At 43.8% G+C, this 21,159-nt stretch overlaps 1 protein-coding gene and 1 pseudogene across 1 annotated transcript in view; both read right to left on the bottom strand.

Moving 5' to 3' along the window:
- LOC124711595 (cytochrome P450 302a1, mitochondrial) overlaps positions 1-21,159 on the bottom strand; it is a 214,643-nt gene that overhangs the window by 153,959 nt on the left and 39,525 nt on the right. The window lies entirely within an intron of this gene.
- Positions 18,133-18,250, bottom strand: LOC124712851 (annotated as a pseudogene).

The following is a 21,159-nucleotide window of genomic DNA, read 5'->3' on the forward strand; positions in this document are numbered from 1 at the left end:
ATATAAAATGTAGACCGGTTGTGGCAAGGAAAGCGTTTCTGAAGAAGAGAAATTTGTTAACATCGAGTATAGATTTAAGTGTCAGGAAGTCTTTTCTGAAAGTATTTGTTTGAAGTGTAGCCATGTATGCAAGTGAAACATGGACGATAAATAATTTAGGCAAGAAGAGAAGCTTTCGAAATGTGGTGCTACAGAAGAATGCAGATTATTAGATGGGTAGATCACGTAACTAATGAGGAGTTACTGAATAGGATTGGGGAGGAGTTCGTGGCACAATTTGACTAGAAGAAGGGTTTAGTTGGTAGGACATATTCTCAGGCATCAAGGGATCACCACTTTAGTACTGGAGTGAAGTGTAGGGGGTAAAAATGTTAGAGGAAGACCAACAGATGAATACACAAAGCAGATTCAGGAGGGTGAAGATTCCAGCAGTTACTCGGAGATGAAGAACCTTGCACAGGATAAAGTAGCATGGATAGCTGCATAAAACCAGTCTCTGGACTGAAGACCACAACAACATTCGAGCTTTGGTCTACCTCTGCACTTCTTACCCCCATGATTCCTTCCATTACCAAACTGATGATCTCTTGATGCCTCACGAAGTATCCTATCAACCTCTACAATTTTTACCCCCCACGATTCCCCCCATCACCAAATTGATGGTCCGTTGATGCCTCAGAATGTGTCCTATCAACCGACTCCATCTTTTAGTCGTGCCATAAATTTCTTTTTTCCTCTACTTTGATTCAGTACCTCTCCGTTCGTTATTCGATCTATCCATCTATTTTTCAACATTCTTCTGTAACACCATATTTCAAAAGCTTCTGTTCTGTTCTTGTCTGAAATGCTTATCGTTCACGTTTCACTTTCATACAAGGTTGCACTCCTTATAAATACCTTAAGAAATGACTTCAGAACACTTTAATTGATATTCAGTGTTACCAAATTTCAGTTCTTCATGAACGATTTTCTTGTATAGCATTTTATATCCTCTGTATCTTTGCCAAAGTCAGTTATTTTGATGCCCAAATAGAAAAACTACTTTTAGTGTCTCCTTTCGTAATATAAGTCTCTAACAAGGGAACCTCCCCATCGCACCCCCCTCAGATTTAATTATAAATAGACACAGTGGATAGGCCTTGAAAAATTGAACACAGATCAATCGAGAGAACAGGAAGAAGTTGTGTGGAACTATGAAAAAAATAAGCAAAATATACAAACGGAGTAGTCCATGTGTAACATAGGCAACATATAGGAGAATGATAGCAGATGAGCGCCGTGGTCTCGTGGTTAGAGTGAGCAACTGCAGAATGAAAGGTTCTTGGTTCGAGTCCTCCCTCGAGTAAAAATTTTACTTTCTTTATTTTCGCAAAGTTACGATCTGTCCGTTCATTCATTGACGTCTCTGTTCACTGTAATAAGTTTAGTGTCTGTGTTTTGCGACCGCACCGCAAAACCGTGCGATTAGTAGACGAAAGGACGTGCCTCTCCAATAGGAACCGAAAACATTTGATCGCAAGGTCATAGGTCAACCGATTCCTCCACAGGAAAACACGTCTGATATATTCTATACGACATTGGTGTCGGCATGTGCGTCACATGACAGGAATATGTTGTCGACCCACCTAACTTGTACACTTGGCGAATGGGTAAAAAGATTCTTCTACCTTGCCCGATTTAGGTTTTCTTGTGGATGTGATAATCACTCCAAAAAAAGTGAGGAAAACAGAAGAGTTTGTCACATAAACTGCATCAAATGATTGCAACAGTTTCAGAGTCGCACAGTTTTCCCTGTGCTCTGTCAAAACATGTTTTTTACGTTTTCAAATGTTTCTGTGCGTAGACCATCAAATTCTGTATATGTCCAAGCAAATTTGAACATGTCCTGGAATTTTGGAGAGCGAAGTTGATTATGTGTGAGTGGCTGAACTTTGATAATTATCTGAAAATAAAAAATTAAAAGTTTCACCCGAGGGAAGATTTGAACCAAGGACCTGTCGTTTCACAGCTGCTCATGCTAACCACGGGACCACGGCGCTCGTTAGCTAACACACTCCTCGATGTTGCCTACCTTGCGCATGGACTACCCAGTTTGTATATTTTGCTTATTTTTTTCGTAGTTCCACACAACTTCTTCCTGTTTTCTCGATTGATCTGTGTTCAGTTTTTCAAGGCCTATCCCTGTGCCAACTTATAACTAAATCTGAGGGGGGTGCGATGGGGAGGTTCCCTTGTAAGCATCTCCTGACTTAATTCGATTACACTGCAAAACCCTAGTTTTACTTCTGTTGATTTTGATCTTGTAATCTCTTTTCAATACATTATCCATTCCGTTCAACTTCTCTTCTGTGTCCTCAGCCGTCTCTGTCAGAATTACATGGCCATTGGCAAACGCACATTTTTCATTTATTCTCCCTGCGCTTTAATCCCCTTCGAAAATTTCTCCTTGTTTTCTTGCACAGCTTACTTAATAGTAATATGATAAAAAATTGGGTAAAATCGATCTTTGAGAAAATCGCCAAACAGAGAAATTCCCATACGATTGAAGGTAGGCTTGGTACATCCAGTGAAAAAGAAAGCAATAAACAAGACCTTAACAATTACAGAAGAATTTGTTTGAAATCCAGTTGCATACAAAATATTTTCCAAGATTTTACTAAACAGGGTGGAAACAACACTGGACAGTCATTTAGGTGAATATCAAAGTGTCTTTATGAAGGGCAAGTCATGTTTTGAGCAAATATCTAATATGAAGTCAAATATCCGCCACAGATTACTGAATTCAAAAGATTGGTGGTAATGATTCTTGATGTCAAAAAGGCCTTTGATTTCGCAGAGAGATAAATTATAGACTGGTGTTCAGTCTAAACTACCAAACCCAATTTGTGAAACACTTACAGGCACAGTATCTAAGGTGAAATTTATGGGAGAAATATCTCAGCGCTTCGAAATAACCACAGGTGTATGGCAAGGTTATGGCTTAGAACCAATTCGTTTTAATTGGGTTCTAGAAAAAATAGTGAGATTTGGAATGAAAAAATGAATGAATAAAAGTTCGCACAGATAAGATTGTTAAGAGGAAAGAAAATATTGGACTAAATTGTCTCGCATTTGCATATGACTTTGCTATACTTCCTGAAAATGTGACATCTACCGCAACACAAATTAATCTTTTAGAAAATATAGCTTAAGAATGTCTGCAGAGAAAACCATTTTTTTACAAACATTAAAAATGCACCGAACTTTCCGAAAACAGATAGTGCTCAAAATGAAAAGTTTAAACAGTTTAAATAGGTCGGTGAGATAACCCAAGAAAATCGTCTGGAAAAACCTGCCGAAAGGAAAGGGCATGTAAGATGGGAAGGGCATATGGTATAACCAAAGACTTTTGTAGCAGAAACTGCCTGTCAAAAAATGTAGAAATGAGGCATTACAATACAGTAGTGAAGCCACAATATCTATGTGCAAGTGAATGTCTATTATTAGATTATAATTTAGATAAATTAGAAATAATAGAAAGGCGAATCATTAGGAATATGTTATGCCCACGAAAAACTACGAAAGTTTGGTAATCCCGTAGTAATGGTGAAATTTATCAAAACACAGAAAACATATCAGAAGTAATGAGAAAAAGAAGACGTATTTTTCGGACATTTATAGCGAATGGAAGACAACAGATTAGCCAAAAAGATCTTCAAATACTTGTGGGATTAGATGTCGAGAACAAGTTAGATCCCTGAAGTAAAACAGAATTTACAAACCAAACAATATCAACTCTGAAGAAACAACTGGCAGAGAAGTGTTTAGGGGAAAAACCGATATAAAGCGGTCAAAAGACAGGAAGAAAAAACATAATGAACAAACGAAGGAGTACTGGAAGAAAAGAAGTGAACAACGAATAAGGAATAGAAACTGGCACGTGGTCCTTAGCTGGACCATACGAGAAACAGAAAAATTCGTGTCATTACTTTGTAACTATGACTCATTAAACGTGTGGAATTAGATTGGTTGGTTGGTTAATTCGGGGGAAGTGACCAAACATTGAGGTCATCGCTCCCACCGGATTAGGGAAGAATGGGGAAGAAAGTCGGCCGTGCCCTTTCAAAGGAACCATCCCGGCATTTGCCTGAAGCGATTTAGGGAAATCACGGAAAACCTAAATCAGGATGGCCGGACGCGGGATTGAACCGTCGTCCTCCCGAATGAGAGTCCAGTTTGCTAACCACTGCGCCAGCTGGCCCGGTTGGAATTAGAATTTTAACATTCTTCTTAAGTCTGGAGGTATTTCTGTTGTCAGGTGTATCTTGTCTGCAAGGTGGAATTGTTCACGGCGAAAAAAAAAGATGTCAGATCAGGTGAATTGGACGCCCGAGGAAGCACTCGCAGTGTTCTGCTTGCTGATAGTCTACAGTTCGCTTTGCATTGTAAGCTACGGCGCTGCCGCTGGCGCCAGCCAGACCGGCTGACTTCTCGTAATTCAAGCTTGAAGAGGCAACTCTTAGGATCTGTGAAGTATATACACCACGGAGCAGTCACTGATAGCCGAGTATCACGAACAGTGTCTCCCACCCTTTGTGAGACCACGTCAAACATTACCCCCTAACGAAGATTAGCGCTTTAGATTAAACATAAATTAACACACCTGTTCTTAAAGTGAGAAACATAATGTTTCATTAACACTCAAATAAATAAAACTTACTTTCTGGAGGTGCGTAATCATGACGATAACACGACGTTGTGCTCACTGCTGAGCGTTGTGACCCGCATGAACCAAGCGGCGCCGTCCTGGATGGTTAGCAGCTGCTCTTAGAGCCTCCAGAAGAGGTAAACTGGAGATCTTGATATGATCTATCGATCTGCTCGCTGCTCTCCCCTCGCTCTCACGCCCTGATCTTTCCTTCCATCATTTTTTCTATCTCTTCTTACAATATGGCCAAAGAACTGGAGAATTTTTCGGTTGACACGAGAAGAAAAGTGTCTGGAGATAGTGAGTTGCTCAACAATGGACACATTGGTTGTTCTTTGAATTCCTTTTATGCGCAGCATCCTGCGCCAGCACCAATACGTTGCTTGTTTCTGGCCTTAAGGGTCCATGTTTCAAACCGTGAAAGAAGACAGAAACTATTTTCAGTTTGATGTATTGTAGTGTCCAAGAAATTGTACCTTCGCTCCATGTTATCGATTTTAAAATATTCCTTGCCTCACTGAAAAAGGTGTTAGAATCCCAGAATTTACTAGTCAGTTTCTAACATTCTGCGTGGTGTCTGTTTGTTCTATATCGTGTCTCCCTACCACTTTCGCGCAACGACGCTCTGAGCGTGTTTTTTAGGGAATTGACTAGTTTGAACCTGGGACCTGTTGCTGGTAAGGAGACGCCAGACCACACATGACATGTAGAATTCAGAAGAGTTCAGTGGGACTAGCGATGATATAACCAAATACTTAATGATTTCAGCGTCAGCTCCACTGCACTCCCTGTAAAAGTATCTTAATACTAACTAAATTTAGTGGAAGGGGTTCAAGGCTTTCCTATTTTTAGTTAGCTGGTAAAATAACGTCGAAAAAGCAGTTAAGTTTACCATTGGAAATTTTATTCTACTCACAAAACATCGTTTATAAATTGCACTAATGATAAAAGGAAATGTTTTAATATAGGATGGTAAAAACCAACTGCGTTCAACAAAAATGTGAACGAATATTCCCTGAATGGGTTTCCAAGTTCTACAATGGATCGAAGGATGACCTATGCCATATCACATCTATAATCTAGGTTTAAATTAAGTTTCACAAGAGAGAAAACTATCAAAATGGTCTACAGTGACCCTCAATTATCTTTAATTACTTATCTAACTTGTCGTAAATTACAGTGGCTGATGTGGCTTCTCAATAACTATATAACAGAAAAATCATCGCGTTTCAGATTTTTACTTCAAGTGGCAAATGTGAACACCATGAGCTTTAATTGACGATCGACACTAGTATTACGCAAAAAGGGGGTGTAACAGATGAGACTTCTGCAGTTCTGAGTGAAGCTTTATGCGCTATTATGCGGCATCGCGTGCGTTCATTACCTTGTCAGTGTTCGTCAGGGGGCGGCGGACAGCACAGCTCCGCTCATCTCACCGTCTCGGAAGCAACTCAATGTCCTAACTTCTCCTTACTACAATTTACCGGAGTTGGTTTAAAAAAAACTATCTGGCTGTGTTTTCATCTGACCAGTCAGGGTCTCAATGTTAACCTTAAGCTCCGCCTACAAAAATTCTGCGTATCCAATGAGAAACGTTATACTTTTCGTGGTGGGGCAATGTTTTTAAAGTTTGCAACGTAACAGAGACGCGAAATAGTCTCACGCTAAAACTTGCAGCTGGTGTGGTCCTTTTAGCGTTATCGTAAGATCTATACTGTTCATCTGGAGGGCTCTAGCTTTTAACATGGACTGGGGGGAGGGGGGGGGGGGGGTGATCCTAACGTAACAGAGACGCGAAAAAGTCTCACGCTAAAACTTGCGGGAGGTGTGGTCCTAGCGGTTAGCTGGCGACGTGGGTGTCCGTCCGTCCCTTATCGTAGGGCCTTCCAGCTTAACACGGTTCTGCTCTTGGCTTCTGTTCTCGTTTCTCCCCTCGGAGCTGCGTCTGTCTCATGGTGGGAAGGTATGACATGCATTTAGTCATTCTTGTGTTAGTCTGTGGTATTCCATTTGCTCACTCGTTACTCGTATTACTTTGGTTAATTTAATGTCACGATTTATTCGGAACTATGTGACATACTACTGGATTTGCTTATCATGTCAGGGTTTTCATGGAAGGTGTTGGGTTTGCCTGACACCTTCAAGTTTTCCAGTGGTCACCAGAATGTATTAATTCACCTTCACAATTAATACGTAAATCCGCTGAGAGATTCGTTCAGTAGTGCGCACAGTTTCGTAGCCTTCCACAGTACTAGGATGGGGACATACTATATTTTGTACCGGGATTAGACACGCAAGAGCGTTCAAGTCTAGTGAGTTTTGGTCCGAAGGACGTGGAGACCAGTAATTAGTTCACCTCTAGTAGCCCATCTACCACTGAATCTGTTACTTGGAAGCCGACGGACGTTAACATTCCACACTGATAAACACGCAGATTAGGTAGAGTTTTCACTTGCAAATAAAGTTTAAAAAAAAATAATGTGGTTGATGCGTCAGTACTGTATGGTGGCACAATGATCCTAACAAGCAGTAATCGACAATGCCGGACAAATACTGACAGAAAATCATTGCCGATGACGTACTTCAACGGTTGCGTGGGGACAGGTGTCAGCACCAAACTGCTAATTTTCCAGTAAAATATAAGGTGTTTCCAGATCCATAGCCACGTAAAATATTTTGCTCTTCTATCTCCGAAGAGTGCATATCTTGAATGTTTGCCTGTACTTTATTATTATACCCTGTATTCTCCTCCGTACACTTTTACGAGTCCTCCGTCATGTAGGCAGACCACAATTCAACCTCAAGGGTATTTTTATGAGACATCGACAAATTTTTACACCTAATCTGCTTCTCCGTAACCAAAGCAGAAGCAATTCGGAGTATCAGTCACGTCTGTTCCGAACAAGCGTTTCTGGTAACAACCATGAATAAACTTGAGTCTGGCAGTAGTTGTAGAAAATCTTCCAAAACATTCAACTGTCGAGTAGCGGGAGGTGGGGTAAAGTGGCTCCTCTAATTGAAATTGAATTTTCACCGAAACACGGTTACTGATAGAAGCTTGACACCTACACGTTTCGAATCTGCTTATTTAAAAGTAACATACCAAATATTTTTAAGCGAAAAAGAAAATATATATAGGAACTATATGCATTTTTGCTGAAGGCTTACGTAGTGGCCATTTTTCCCTACCTATAGGGGCAATTTGGCCAGTGCCTGCCCACTTCTCGTATAGATTATTAGTGCATGTAAAAATGAGGTGGTATATTGTTTCGCTCTGCCAGCTAGAATACTTGTCGGTGTAGGTCATTCACTGTAAATCCCTAAAATCGCTTTTCCATTTCAAAAATAGAATAAAGGATTTTTTGTTCTTGTTCTTCATTGAATATACACCTTAACCTTCCCATAATGTTTTTACCACCTAAAGCATCTCTATTTTCTTCCTATAACTCTTTTTTTTAACTTGTTACGTTGCACATTACATTGCCTTCCTCCTGTAAAAAAAAAGGCAACTTATAACTCTTCGGCGCTAGAATCACATTTTTCATCGCAACAAGATACCTAATTCGTTGATCTGATTTCAGAATATATTTTCTAGTCATGTTCGCACCCTGTTTTCTGAAACAATACCAAGCGGCTACAGCAAGCCGTTTTCAATCTGATGTTCGTATTACGCCAAATAGAACAGGTATTCTTTTGAATGTCATTAATAAATCAATTCAAAATCATCACAAAAGAACAGAATGATGAATGATAGCTTTGTATAAAAAAGGATTTATCAGTCACTGTGTAGTATAATGCGTGATGTATACAGATAACTAACTCTTTTTGGGGGGAAACACATTAAAAATGAGCTGTGGGAAAAAAATGGCCAAGGTGGACAGTTTTCTCAGTGAATAGTGCGACAACTTTTACCGATCGGACGCCACGTCGGCATTAGTGGTTTACAGGAGAAACTATTAAATCAAAACATACGATAAGGAACTACACTTGTAAGCCAAAAGAACGTGTTTTAAGACTGATACTGTAAAGAAGTATTACTTTACGAATAAGTGAGATAACAAGAATAATATAAGTGATATCCCTTACGTCAGACGACTGAAACTCGGAGACGTTTTTACTAAAAATTAACGGTAAAACTTCCCCTGTCAAACTTAGAACTACTACGAGTGTACCGTGAATATCAGGAATCCGGTAAAACATCAAATCTCCGACATCGCTGCGGCCGGAAAAAGATCCTGCAACATCGAGACCAACGACGACTGAAGAGAATCGTTCACCGTGACAGAAGTGCAACGCTTCCGAAAATAGCTGACAGCACCAGTATTCAGGGCAAAAAATATGCAATGGCAACCTCTCCTGCGCGCGTGATGTCTTTTTGTACTCGTCTATAGCTAGTAGTCTGCTGGTACCGGCGGAGGTTCGAATCCTCCCTCGGGCATGTGTGTGTGTGTGTTTGTCCTTAGGATAATTTAGGTTAAGTGGTGTGTAAGCTTAGGGACTGATGACCTTAGCAGTTAAGTCCCTTAAGATTTCACACACATTTGAACATTTAGAAGTCTGTGCCGATGTGGATGTCCGCGTATGGATTTGCGAGCATCCACAGTAACAATCTCTTTGTAGTTTAAAGTCAGTCGATATTACGATTTCCGTTTATTGTTGCATTGCAAGCAGTCGATGATGATAATAATGATTATTATTATTATTGCAGTCATTATTACCCATTCGGGTCGGAATCTCGCGATATTGGCTTGAATGCACAGTGTTCTGGAGACAACAGATCCGTTATTGAGCTTTGCAAGCTCTAGAGATTCCGAGATTGCGATCTCCCCGATTTTCCGCACAATTAAACCAACATCCTGCTTCCATCGTACCAACAGCAGCCTTACATCTGAGTCATACCTGTTTCGTCCGCATTAATACAGGTCAGGCATTTACAGAAAGCTGCCACAGAGGCTGAAGTAGGACACTACATTCTTTGACATCGTCGCTTTTGTATGCGAATCGCATAGGACATAAATTGCGTTCGTTATAAAATCAGTGATTATATAAAAATTTTTCTTATAACATGTAAAAACTACACAGATTACACTGAAATCTGATGGTCATTAACGTGATTTAGCTTTATAAAATGTCATGATAGGCCTCTACGTCGTAGTATTTGGAATCTACACTGAAGCGCCAAAGAAACTGGTTTAGGCATGTCTATTCAAACACAGAGACATGTAAACAGGCAGAAAACGGCATTGCGGTCGGCAACGCCTATATAACATAAGTGTCTGACGCAGTTGTTAGATCGGTTACAGTTGTACAGTAACAGGTTATTAACATTTAAGTGAGTTTGAATGTGGTATTGTAGTAGGCGCAAGACCGATGGGACACAGCATTTCCGAGGTAGTGATGAAACGGGGATTTTCCCGTACGACCATTTCACGAGTGTACCGTGAATATCAGGAATCCGGTAAAACATCAAAATAAATGGTTCAAATGGCTCTGAGCACTATGGGACTCAACTTCTGAGTTCATTAGTCCCCTAGAATTTAGAACTAGTTAAACCTAACTAACCTAAGGACATCACACACATCCATGCCCGAGGCAGGATTCGAACCTGCGACCGTAGCGGTCTCACGGTTCCAGGCTGCAGCGCCTAGAACCGCACGGCCACTTCGGCCGGCTGTAAAACATCAAATCTCCGATATAGCTGCGGGCGGAAAAAGATCCTGCAACATCGAGACCAACGACGACTGAAGAGAATCGTTCAACGTGACAAAAGTGCAACGCTTCCGAAAATTGCTGCAGATTTAAATGCTAGGCCATCAACAAGTGTTAGCGTGTGAAGCATTCAACGGATCATCATCGATATGGGATTCGGAGCCGAAGGCCCACTCTTGTACCTTTGACGACTGCACGACACAAAGCTTTACGCCTCGCCTGGGCCCGTCAACACTGACATTGGACTGTTGATGACTGGAAACATGTTGCCTGGTCGGACGAGTCTCGTTTCAAATTGTATCGAGCGGATGGACGTGTACCGGTACGGAGACAACCTCATGAATCCATGGACCCTTTACGGCAGCAGGGAACTGTCAAGCTGATCGAGGCTCTGTGGAGTGTGTGCAATTGGAGTGATATGGGATCCAACACGTCTAGATACGACTCTGACAGGTGACATGTGCATAAGCATCCTGCCTGATCACCTGCATCCATTCCTGTCCATTATGCATTCCGATGGTCTCGGACAATTCCAGCAGGAGAATGCGAAACCCCATTGCTACAGGGTGGCTCCAGAAACACTCTTCTGAGTTTAAACACTTTCGCTGGCCACCAAACTCCCCAGACTTGAACGCTATTGAGCATATCTGGGATGTCTTGCAACGTGCTGTTCAGAAGAGATCTTCACCCCCTCGTACTCCTACGGACTTATGGACAGCCCTACAGGATTCATTGTGTCAGTTGTCTCCAGCACTACTTCAGACATTCGTCCAGTCCATGCCACATCGTGTTGCACCACTTGTGGGTGCTCGCGGGGGCCCTAAACGATATTAGGCAGGTGTACCAGTTTCTTTGGCTCTTCAGTGTACACTCCTGGAAATTGAAATAAGAACACCGTGAATTCATTGTCCCAGGAAGGGGAAACTTAATTGACACATTCCTGGGGTCAAATACATCACATGATCACACTGACAGAACCACAGACACGTAGACACAGGCAACAGAGCATGCACAATGTCGGCACTAGTACAGTGTATATCCACCTTTCGCAGCAATGCAGGCTGCTATTCTCCCATGGAGACGATCGTAGAGATGCTGGATGTAGTCCTGTGGAACGGCTTGCCATGCCATTTCCACCTGGCGCCTCAGTTGGACCAGCGTTCGTGCTGGACGTGCAGACCGCGTGAGACGACGCTTCATCCAGTCCCAAACATGCTCAATGGGGGACAGATCCGGAGATCTTGCTGGCCAGGGTAGTTGACTTACACCTTCTAGAGCACGTCGGGTGGCACGGGATACATGCGGACGTGCATTGTCCTGTTGGAACAGCAAGTTCCCTTGCCGGTCTAGGAATGGTAGAACGATGGGTTCGATGACGGTTTGGATGTACCGTGCACTATTCAGTGTCCCCTCGACGATCACCAGTGGTGTACGGCCAGTGTAGGAGATCGCTCCCCACACCATGATGCCGGTTGTTGGCCCTGTGTGCCTCGGTCGTATGCAGTCCTGATTGTGGCGCTCACCTGCACGGCGCCAAACACGCATACGACCATCATTGGCACCAAGGCAGAAGCGACTCTCATCGCTGAAGACGACACGTCTCCATTCGTCCCTCCATTCACGCCTGTCGCGACACCACTGGAGGCGGGCTGCACGATGTTGGGGCGTGAGCGGAAGACGGCCTAACGGTGTGCGGGACCGTAGCCCAGCTTCATGGAGACGGTTGCGAATGGTCCTCGCCGATACCCCAGGAGCAACAGTGTCCCTAATTTGCTGGGAAGTGGCGATGCGGTCCCCTTCGGCACTGCGTAGGATCCTACGGTCTTGGCGTGCATCCGTGCGTCGCTGCGGTCCGGTCCCAGGTCGACGGGCACGTGCACCTTCCGCCGACCACTGGCGACAACATCGATGTACTGTGGAGACCTCACGCCCCACGTGTTGAGCAATTCGGCGGTACGTCCACCCGGCCTCCCGCATGCCCACTATACGCCCTCGCTCAAAGTCCGTCAACTGCACATACGGTTCACGTCCACGCTGTCGCGGCATGCTACCAGTGTAAAAGACTGCGATGGAGCTCCGTATGCCACGGCAAACTGGCTGACACTGACGGCGGCGGTGCACAAATGCTGCGCAGCTAGCGCTATTCGACGGCCAACACCGCGGTTCCTGGTGTGTCCGCTGTGCCGTGCGTGTGATCATTGCTTGTACAGCCCTCTCGCAGTGTCCGAAGCAAGTATGGTGGGTCTGACACACCGGTGTCAATGTGTTCTTTTTTCCATTTCCAGGAGTGTATATTATGAGATAGGACTTTGGCAGACAGAAATTCCGGCTAGACTCAAGCCTATCGCCAGAGCTCTAGCTTACCGAACGAGCTACAGTGGTTTACAAGACTTTAATATCCGCGTATGCAGATAACAGACTCGTGTAGAGAAGGGGGGGGGGGGGCGGATATGGATCCTACAGCAGCGGTGCGATTAGGATTTTTCTTATCCGCACAAATCTCTATCTGTTGTACTCTGAGGTACAAGTAGCATTGCAAGAATACGTGAATAAAGGTGGAAGCCAGATATAATACCCATCGCAAGATCACTGGTAGCACGTGGGGCTCTCGTCCACAAATCCTGCAAACGACGGCCTTAGTAACATGTTATAATGCTGCATAGCAACTATGCCCGGTCTGGTACAAATCCAACGAAGAAAACATTGGCGATAAGACGCTAAACGAAACGTGCAGGCTTATTACAGGTTCTCAGAACGAATATTTCACTCTGCAGCAGTGTGAGCGCTGATACGAAACTTCCTGGCAGCTTTAGACTTTGCTGGACCGAGACTCGGAAGTCGGAGTGCTAGTCCTGCAACTTTCGCAGGAGAACTTCTATGAAATTTGGAAGGTAGTAGGAGTTAAGGCAGTGGCAAAATTACAGCTGCGAGGAGGGGTCAAGAGTCGTGTTTCGGTAGCTCATTTGGTTGCCGGCACGGTAGCTCAGTGTGTTCGCCCTGTGTCATGTGACGTCCGCCCAGACCAAACAACGAGAACAATGACGAAAAATAGACGTTAGTGCCCACGAGTGACAAAGGTCTCGAGTACACAGTTTTAATATGCTTGGAAGTTTCTTGGTTCAAATGGCTCTGAGCACTATGGGACTCAACTGCTGTGGTCATAAGTCCCCTAGAACTTAGAACTACTTAAACCTAACTAACCTAAGGACAGCACACAACACCCAGCCATCACGAGGCAGAGAAAATCCCTGACCCCGCCGGGAATCGAACCCGGGAACCCGGGCGTGGGAAGCGAGAAGGAAGTTTCTTATAATGGGTCAGCTCGCGGGCATAATGCTACCAGATATTAGTCGGGAAGTAGCTGCCAACGCGGAGAGAACAAATCAGGCCCATCGGGGAAAGTCATCCATTACAATGGCACGTTCCAGGAGCCTCCAGATTGAGATCCGGAAGACGTTTCTTACAAGGGAACCTCCCCATCGCACCGCCCTCAGATTTAGTTATAAGTTGGCACAGTGGATAGGCCTTGAAAAACTGAACACAGATCAATTGAGAAAACAGGAAGAAGTTGTGTGGAACTGTGAAAAAATAAGCAAAATATACAAACTGAGTAGTTCATGGCAACATAGGCAACATTAAGGACACTGGGACCGCAGGAGCGCCGTGGTCTCGTGAGCAGCTGCGGAACGAAAGGTCCTTGGTTCAAATCTTCCATCGAGTGAAAACTTTAATTTTTTATTTTCAGTTCATGTGACAGACTCTAATGTTTTCATCACTTTTTTGGGAGTGATTATCACATCCACAAGAAAACCTAAATCGGGCAAGGTAGAAGAATCTTTTTACCCATTCGCCAAGTGTACAAGTTAGGTGGGTCGACAACATATTCCTGTCATATGACGCACATGCCGTCACCAGTGTCGTAAGAATATATCAGATGTGTTTTCCTGTGGAGGAATCGGTTGACCTATGACCTTGCGATCAAATGTTTTCGGTTCCGATTGGAGAGGCACGTCCTTTCGTCTACTAATCGCACGGTTTTGCGATGCGGTCGCAAAACACAGACACTAAACTTATTACAGTGAACAGAGACGTCAATGGACGAACGGACAGATAATAACTATGCAAAAATAAAGAAAGTAAAATTTTCACTTGTGGGAAGACTTGAACCAAGGACCTCTCCTTCCGCAGCTGCTCACTCTACCACGGGACCACGGCGCTCCTGAGCTCACGTTCTCCTTGATGTTGCCTATGTGGCCCATGAACTACTCAGTTTGTATATTTTGTTTATTTTTTCACAGTTCCACACAACTTCTTCCTGTTTTCTCAATTGATCTGTGTTCAGTTTATCAAGGCCTATCCACTGTGTCAAGTTAAAACTAAATCTGAGGAGGGTGCGATGGGTAGGTTCCCCTGTTAGAGACCACTTCAGGCTCACTAACAGCAGCAGCTACAGCAAGGAAACAACTGTGAATTTATCTCTCTTCAGGTACCCTTTGCACGTGGTAAGCAGCAGTAAGGTTCTGCGCTTTCACCATAGACAGGTCAATCGAACCTGACCAGCCACCGCGTTACCGTCTGTCAATGGCGTCATCGGATGCGGTGTAAAAGGCCATATGGCTGCTTTCTCAATCGTTGTCGGTGAACCGGTACTGAGCCCCTCATATGGCCTCACGAGGCTGAGTGCGACCCGTTCCGTCCTCCCACCAAGGAAAAATCCCTGGCACTACCGGGAATCGAACCAGTGTTCTCCGCCCCTCAGCCACGGGAAAGAACCTTCCCACCTGGGCATGAACCAAATTGCGTGTGTTGGACTCATTCAACCGTCTTCGTTTGCAAGACCTAAGAGTAACCTCAAGAAATGGCACTTCCCTTTGAATACCACCAATTGTGACTGAGAAGAACGACAGACTATGCAGCACCTACTGGATTGTCAACTGTGCCCTGCGTCTCGCACACAAGAAAATCTTTTTACGACTCCGAGTGCAATGTGAAGTTGCAAGATTTAGTTCAACAGTAGTTTACCTTGATTATTCTTTCTGTCATTTGTTTTTAGTGGTAATAACCACATATTGTAGCCGCGCGGACTGGCCTCGAGGTTAGAGGCCCCAACTCACTGATTGCGCGGTCCCTACCGGCGGTGGTTCGAGTCCTCCCTCGGCCATGGGTGTGTGTGTGTGTGTAGTTCTTATCATAAGTTAGTATAAGTAGTGTATAAGTCTAGGGACCGATGATCTCAGCAGTTTGGTCCCATAGGAATTCACGTACATCTGAACATTTTGAACATATATTGTACTTGTTTCTGAACCGAATAAGTTGAAATAACCTCTGTCTATAGAGCTAGTTTGCTGTTCTTCTTGCTCCTTTTCTCTGAGTTTTCATTTTAAGTGTGCAAGTCACATGTGAGGGTTTCATAACCATGCTGTTTCCCCATTCGCTTCGCCAGTCGGTCTGCCTCCCCATTAGCACTGAGTGAGAAGAATGCAATAGTAGGATTTGGATCGTATTCAGGAAGATGGAGATTCAAACCCCGGCCGACCGTCCAAATTCAGGTTTTCAGTGGCTTCTTTAAATAGCTGTAGGCGAATGCTGAGATGACTCCTTCGCGAAAGACACTAACGACTTTTTTTCAGTAAAAATGGGTCCAGAAGCGATCTGTCTGCGAGATAATTGCGAATGTAACGCTATGAGCTGCCACCGACTTCAGTATCAAATGTTGTCTTACTTAGAAAAAATGAATCTGAAATGAAACCATTCGACTCAATCCCTATATAATTAGGCTCACGTCATATCTAAGTCCTAGCTTATCAAGACATGTAACACTACCACAACAAACTATGTTCTACAGTTTACTGTATATTCATACCTGTTAGGGTGGTGTTTCACGAGTCGTCCTCACACGGCTTTATTATATAGAATAATTCTATTTAAGATCATACACAAACTTGATTTTCTTTTACAGTCGCATGTGTAAAATTTTGCCCATATTTATCAATTTCTAACTAACTTCATGGAAATTCATGTAAGGTATAGGTTATTGTTAGTCAGGGCCATTCTTTTGTAGGGATTATTGAAAGTCAGATTGCGTTGCGTTAAAAAAAATATTGTTTATCAGTTTAGTGATGATCAGAATAAGTAAAGAGAGAAATTTCTGAGTACGTTCAGTTTTGCTCAACTGTTTGAAAATCAAATAACGTAGAGGTTTTCCAGCACTGTCATTTATAAATTTTTCTAAAGGGATGTTTCAGAATGCCAACCCATATTTCCACAAGACCCGGAACCAGAGAGGTAGTGATGTTGGATACTGGGGTCTGCAGCGAAGTCTATGTACTAACGCATCCTAAAGGTGGTCCATGGGGTTCATTTAAGGACTCTGGGCAGGCCAGTCCATTTTAAGGTTGTTGTTTTCCCAAAACCATTGTCTCACAGATGCTGCTTCACAACAGGTGCACTGTCATGCTGATATCATCACTCATCGGCTCCGAACTGTTCCTATGGTATACGCAATACACGATGCTGTGAAACGTGTTCATACGTTTTCGCATTTAGCGTTTTCTTAAGGGCAATAAGGAGACCACACCATAACCACAAAAAAAAGCCTCACATAGTAACTGTTGGCGTTACACATGATGGCAGGTAAGTTCTCCAGGCATTCGTCAAAGCCGGCCGCTGTGGGCGACTGGTTCTAGGCGCTTCAGTCCGAAACCGCGCTGCTGCTACGGTCGCAGGTTCGAATCCTGCCTCGGGCATGGATGTGTGTGATGTCCTTAGGTTAGTTAGGTTTAAGTAGTCTAGGGGACTGATGACCTCAGATGTTAAGTGTCATAGTGCTTAGAGCAATTTGAACCATTCGTCAAATCCAAACCATTCTACTCGTTTACCACAAGGTATGGCACGATACATCACTCCAAATCACTGTCCACTGTCCAGTGGCGTCTTTCTTCACACCACCTCAAGCGTCGCTCAGTACTGATTACAGAAATGTGTGGCTCACGAGGATTTTCTTCACAACTGTGCCCCATTTTTCTAACCTTGCCACGCAGAGTCATTGTGCTAGCAGGACCGTTAGTAGCACATTGAAATTCACGAGTTATCCCTTCCGCTGATTTCATGCTATTTCTTACACCCACCCTCTGCACCTCTCAACGATTCCTTTCCGCTAGTACACAAGGCCTACTTGGGCTTGCTTTAGCTGTGGTTGTTCCTTTTCGCATTCCCACTTCAGAATCACATCACCAACCGTCTGCTCAGGCACTTTTAGATGGATTGAATTGTCTCATGAACTCGCTAGTCAGGTGACATTCAATGACCAATCCACCTTCGAAGCCACTACCTCTGCTGTCTGACTCATTCTGCTGTTACTGCTCCTCTACTGACGACGCAACACTCCGCCGCCTAATTTTACACCGGCGGTTCTGCCTCTCGTGGCATCTCGTGGTCAGTTCGGCATTATGTAGGGGTGTCCGGATATTTTTGATCATTCGTTACATGACAGAAAGAATAATGATCAAGCCATAAAATTGCAACTCGTTGCTTTAGCACTCCGTCTTCAGGCCACGAGTGCCCTACCGGGACCATCCGACCGCCGTGTCATCCTCAGCTGAGGATGCGCATAGGAGGGGCGTGGGGTCAGCACACCGCTCTCCCGGCCGTTATGATGGTATTCTTGACCGAAGCCGCTACTATTCGGTCGAGTAGCTCCGCAATTGGCATCACGAGGCTGAGTGCACCCCGAAAAATGGCAACAGCGCATGGCGGCCTGGATGGACACCCATCCAAGTGCCGACCACGCCCGACAGCGCTTAACTTCGGTGATCTCACGGGAACTGGTGTAACCACTGTGGCAAGGCCGTTGCCTAACTCGTTGCTTTAACTCTCTATAAAACAACTCCACAGGAAGAGTAACGTTTATTTCGTTTACCTACCCAAATAAGTACTCCTTTCTGTTACTATATATGAAGGTAGTATCTGTTCCCGAAAGAGTAGATACCATTGGTGACCGTGCAGCTTCTCTAGAATGAAATGATAATTAAATCGACACCCTAGCTGTGAACAGGCGTTGATATACATCATTGGGGACATGTTGAAAATGTGTGCCCCCAACCGGTTCTCGAACCCGGGATCTCCTGCTTACATGGCAGACGCTCTATCCATCTGAGCCATCGAGGGCACACAGGATAGTGCGCCTGCAGGGACTTATCCCTTGCACGCTCAATGGTATCTGTTCTTTCGGGAACAGATACTACCTTCACATATAGTTGAAATATGGCTACCCGGCCATTGGGCCATTGACGCACACGCTATGCCCCAACTCGTACGGGACTTGGTAGATTATCTGCCACGAGTGTGATGGGCAAACATCTATTAGGCGCATTACGAATGTAGTGGTGTGAACATGTTGGGAATGTGGGTCTCGCGGGGAGCGTGCAAGGGATAAGTCCCTGGAGGCGCACTATCCTCTGTGTTGGCTCAGATGGATAGAGCGTCGGCCATGTAAGCAGGAGATCCCGGGTTCGAGTCCCGGTCGGGGCACTCATTTTCAACATGTCCCCAATGATGTATATCAACGCCTGTTTGCAGCTAGGGTGTCGATTTAATTATCATTGCATTCCTTGTTACTGTTTTGTAATTTCGAATGGCTCTGAGCACTATGGGACTCAACTGCTGAGGTCATTAGTCCCCTAGAACTTAGAACTAGTTAAATCTAACTAACCTAAGGACATCACAAACATCCATGCCCCAGGCAGGATTCGAACCTGCGACCGTAGCGGTCTTGCGGTTCCAGACTGCAGCGCCTTTAACCGCACGGCCACTTCGGCCGGCTGTAAATCACAGAGGAAAACACTTTATCTAAAGCACCCTTTGCATGCTCCGCCAGCAACAGACAGTACATGTCAAAGGGCAACAGTACTAATATGATCCATTTTCTGTCTTATTCCATTCGCGTACTGAGAGACAGAAAAGTGACGGCCTCTGCGTTCCTGTGCGTGCCCTAATCTCTGTGACTGCAGCATACCGCTAGATTGCCTTCTCCTGAAATGAGTAAGATGATTGAATAAGTTGCTTTCCTAGAATGCCGGAAATATTTCTATACTGACTAGAATCAATATTTAAGAACCTACAACGCCCAAGTTCGTATGAAACTACGTCATTCCCAAACAGGGCAAATTCCTGTTTTCCGAGACTCTTCCGTGCGATAAGATACCATTGACAACCATCCTAAAAAAAAAACTGCAGTCCCTGCTGTACAGACGTTTTCCTAAAACCCATCGATGTGAGTGAAGTTTCAGTTTTCTAGTAAAACTTGCTCAAAACAGAATCACAGAGAAATAAAATAATTTTCCAAACTGGAGAAGTTTCCAGATTACACAAAACACGCTAAGCTATTCAAATCTGTCAAAGTACCATGAACAAGTATATAAATTTGAAATTATGCACGTATTTGCGAAATTTTACTCATGTGCAGTAAATGTTCACTTACTGAAAGACTGTACTACAGAAAACTAGACTATTACACTAACTCACACATAATACAGCATGTCTGTATGTTAACTGTAACTTTAAATTCATGTATTGTTGCACATAAATATTATTCCTGTGTTTATTTCCTTTACATTTCACTTTTTTCGCCACATATCAAGAAGGGAAACCTGTTTGAACTTTCTGTTCAAAATTGTTTTTTCTATGCAATTTTTCGCACTATACGATAGTACTATGAATTGATAACATAACTGCGTCTAGTTGTTAAACATTTGTTGTGGAAAAAAATTGGCAGCTTGAGCGTTTAATTCCTAAATGCGCATTTGTGTATTATCTCTGTACAATTACACTATGTGATCGTAAGTATCCGGACACCTGGCTGAAAATGACTTAGAAGTTCATGGCGAACTCCAGCGGTAATGCTGGAATTCAATATGGTGTTGACTCACCCTTAGCCTTGATGACAGCTTCCACTCTCAAAGGCATACGTTCAGTCAGATGCTGGAAGGTTTCTTGGGGAATGGCAGCCCATTCTTCACGGAGTGCTGCACTTACAAGGGAACCTCCCCACCGCACCCCCCTTATATTTTGTTATAAGTTGGCACAGTGGATAGGCCTTGAAAAACTGAACACAGATCAATCGAGAAAACAGGTAGAAGTTGTGTGGAACTATGAAAAAAATAAGCAAAATATACAAACTGAGTAGTCCATGCGCAAGATAGGCAACATCAAGGATGGTGTGAGCTCAGGAGCACCGTGGTCCCCTGGTTTGCGTGAGCAGCTGCGGAACGAGAGGTCCTTGGTTCAAGTCTTCCCTCTAGTGAAAAGTTTAATTTTTGATTTTCAGACAATTATCAAAGTTCAGGCACTCACACATAATCAACTTCGCTCTCCAAAATTCCAGGACATGTTCAGATTTGCTTGGACATATGCAGGGTTTGACGGTCTTCACAAGGAAAAATTTGAAAAAGTTAAAAACATATGGTTTGACAGGGCATAGGGAAAACTGTGCGGCTGTGAAACTGTTGCATTCATTTGTTGCAGTTTATGTGACAAACTCTAATGTTTTCATCACTTTTTTCGGAGTGATTATCACATCCACAAGAAAACCTAAATCGGGCAAGGTAAATGAACCTTTTTACTCATTCGCCAAGTGTACAAGTTAGGTGTGTCGACAACATATTCCTCTCATGTGATGCACATGCTGTCACCAGTGTCGTATAGAATATACCAGACGTGTTTTCCTTTGGAGGAATCGGTTGACCTATGACCTTTCGATCAAATGT

Source organism: Schistocerca piceifrons, chromosome 8 (genome assembly GCF_021461385.2).
Source record: "Schistocerca piceifrons isolate TAMUIC-IGC-003096 chromosome 8, iqSchPice1.1, whole genome shotgun sequence".
Lineage (NCBI taxonomy): Eukaryota > Metazoa > Arthropoda > Insecta > Orthoptera > Acrididae > Schistocerca > Schistocerca piceifrons.